Source organism: Elephantulus edwardii, unplaced genomic scaffold (genome assembly GCF_000299155.1).
Source record: "Elephantulus edwardii isolate Elephantulus edwardi_28Jun2011 unplaced genomic scaffold, EleEdw1.0 scaffold00082, whole genome shotgun sequence".
Lineage (NCBI taxonomy): Eukaryota > Metazoa > Chordata > Mammalia > Macroscelidea > Macroscelididae > Elephantulus > Elephantulus edwardii.
This window is the reverse complement of record NW_006399832.1, coordinates 1,134,374-1,137,736: the sequence shown is the minus strand read 5'-3', so window position 1 is coordinate 1,137,736 and position 3,363 is coordinate 1,134,374. Positions and strand designations below refer to the sequence as shown.

General features: G+C 43.7%; 1 pseudogene; it reads left to right on the top strand.

Moving 5' to 3' along the window:
* Nucleotides 1-384: 384 nt before the first annotated feature.
* LOC102872577 lies at nt 385-1,151 on the top strand (annotated as a pseudogene).
* Nucleotides 1,152-3,363: the final 2,212 nt, after the last annotated feature.

The window sequence follows — 3,363 nt, the reverse complement described above, 5'->3', positions numbered from 1 at the left end:
TGACCTAGTTTCCAGATGTTTTTCTCTCTGAACCAGTTCTGTAAACAGTCACTGAAAACACATTGTCTGCCAAGAACAGCTCTCAGTATGTGAGAGGTGAGCCAGCTGTTCCACAGAGCAGTGGCTAGTGTACCCCTACTCACTGAACAGCCTACTTCTGAAGCTTCCTGATCCTTTTGAGGAAAAAAAAAATTATTTTTTAAGTTCTTCTGTCAGGATCCCGGAAGTGCCTGGTGGCCACGGTGAGATCTACTAGTTCACTGAGAGAAGTGCATCAAATTGTCCAAGTGATTCTCCTTAAAACATCATTAAAAAAATGTCTCCGCAAGAAGACGTGGTTTTCCTCAGAGCATTATTCAATACAGAAGGACATCAAGCCTGATTATGCCACTAGAGCTGAGACAGGCCCTGGTCCAGATGCCACCACTGGAAAATGCAGGGGACCCTCCACTCCCCTACCAGATGTTGCCCCTCAAGGAACTCTCCAGCCCTGAAGCTGCCCGGGAGCTTTTCAGACGCTTTCAGTACCAGGTGCTGTCTGGGCCCCACGAGACCCTGAGGCAACTTCGGAAGCTCTGTTTCCAGTGACTGCAGCCAGAAGTTCACAGCAAAGAGCAGATCCTGGAGCTCCTCATGTTGGAGCAGTTCCTGACCATCCTGCCCTGAGCGATCCAGATGTGGGTATGCACACAGCATCCCAGCAGTGGAGAGGAGGCTGTGATGCTAGTGGAGAGCTTGAAGGGCGACCCACAGAGACTGTGGCAGTGGATCAGCAGCCAGGTTCTGGGACAGGAAAGCTTACCTGAGAAGGTGGTACCTGCAAGCTACCAAGTGACAGAGACAGAGGCCAGTCTTGAAGAGGTGCCTCAGGAGCTGGGATTTCGGAATTCAGCTTCAGGGCCTGAGGAGCATCTGAACCACATCATCAAAGAGGAACCTGACACGGAGCCAGAATTAGTGATGACTGCTCCCCAGCTTCTTGCCCGATCTGAGGAAAGGCTCATCAGTAACCATGACTTTTGAGGTTCACTTCTCCAAGTGTCACCTCAGGAACATGGAGCCACTTGGATTCTACTCAGAAAGAGCACTGCTGGAATCTCATGCTGGAGATCTATGGGAAAATGGTCTCAGGAGGTGAGAGTATGGCTTAACCTGTGGAAACAAGTGGAAGGGCTAGGAATTCTCAAACAATCTCTATATTCTTGTAATGTCAGAAACCTTAAAATTTTCCTTTTCTACACATTATGTTAGCTCCCAATGAGGACATGATCCCCAGCTACCTCAAATGCCAACATAGAGTCTTGCAAATCATCAACAGCAGTCAGACCAATAAAAGAGAATGCTTTCCACACTTAACAAGGGTGGGAAGGGGTGGAAGGTGGAGAGGAGAGTGAAGAGACTGCTGAACAGTGTAACCAGAGAAACCTTGGAGATGGAGCCACTGTTAAAAGCTGTTGTTTCTAAATGACTGAAGGAAAAGCTGACTTGTAACTGCTCTGAGATGAAGTGTGGAGGATGATTGAGGAAATCAGAGATGCATTTGTCCTGCTGAACAGAACCTGGACTTGTTAACTGAGAAGCTGTCTTGAACTGAGGAATTGTGACTTGCTGTTAATCTGGTTTGGCTCTGATGCACTGATCCTGGACTTGCTTTATGTGATATTCCTTGCCGACTCCACTCCCCGACCTGTTTCCCTAATGAACCAAAACCCACCACTGTAAGTAAAGTCTACAAGTCAATAACCAGAGAACATCAGACCCAATGATTCATAGAGAAAGGTGCAGGAGCATGTGGGGATGTTATGTCTGACCGTGTAGCTACTATCATTATTATATATTATCACCTTTATGAAGTAGTTAGAAGTCAGATGTGGCCGCCTGTATGTTACATCTGCTCCTTTTAGAGATGATGTTAGAAGTTATGGTATTCATTGCTCTAGACTCGTAGAAACATGATTTGGATTTGTAAATATGTGGCTTAGTAAGATGTACAGTGAAAATGGTTATTGTTTGTGTATACAGAATGGAGGAGAAAACCCAAATGGTTAATTTTTCTGCTACTAAGATGGAAAGAAAAGTTGAGAAGCTGCTTTATCACCAGAAACAAAATGGAAGAGCATGAACATGATACCAAGAATTTCTTTAAAAATCTGTATATGCGGAGGGTTTTCCAGTTTTGCCAACACCATTTGTTGAAGGGGCTGTCGTTTCCCCACTTAACTGGTTTCATCTCCTTGTCAGGAATCAGTTGACCATGGATAGATGGGCTGACTTCCGGAATCTCGATTCTATTCTATTGATCTGTGTGTCTGTCGTTGTGCTGGTGCCACACTGTCTTGACCACCACGGCAGTGTAATGGGATTTGGAATCAGGGAGTGAGATGCCTTCTGTCTTGTTTCTCTTTTTAAGGAGAGTTTTGCTTGTTCAGGGACTCTTTTCATTCCAAATGAAATTGGAGATTGCCTTTTCTATCATGTTGAAGAGTAGGATTGGTGTTCGTATTGAGATTGCATTGAACATGTAAATTACCTTTGGTCTTACTGTCATTTTCGTGGTATTGAGTCTTCCTATCCATGAGCAGGGGATGTTCTCCCATTTCTTCAGGTCTCTTTGTTTCTTGTGGTAATGTTCTGTGATTTTCTTTGTATAGCTCCTTTGTGCTTCTGGTTAGATTTACTTCCAGGTATTTAATCTTGTTATTAGCTATTTGTGAGGGGTGTTGTTTTTCTTGGATCCCCCTCTGTATTCTCTTTGTCATTGTGGAGAGGTCCAATTGATTTTTGTGTGTTGATCTTGTGTCCTGCCACTTTGCTGATTTGGTCAACTGTGTCCAGTAGTTTTTTTACTGAGTCTTTGGAGTTTTCTGAGTATACTATCATGTCATCTGCATATAGTGATAATTTTACCTCCTCTTTGCCAATGTGGATATCTCTTACTTCCTTCTCTTGTTTTATTGCGATCACTAAGGCTTCCAATACAATTCTAATAGGAGAGGTGATGGTGGGCATCCTTGCCTACTTCCTGTTCTCGAAGGAAATGCCTTTGATCTCTCTCCATTGAGAACAAAGTTAGCTTTCAGGTTTGTGTATATACTTTTTGCTCTGATCCTATTTTGTTGAGTGTTTTAATCAGGAGGGGGTGTTGGATTTTGTCCAGGGCCTTTTCTGCATCGGTTGGTAGGATTGTGTGGTTCTTGCTCTTTTCTTTGTTCATGTGATGAATGACATTGATTGTTTCCATTTTCTTCGGAGGGGGAAGCGAGATGGTGGGGAGGGGTGGGCAGGGAGAAAAGTGTGGCAATGAATGAATGGAAATCCAAAACCTCTGTAAATGTCTATTAAAATTAATAATAATAATAATAA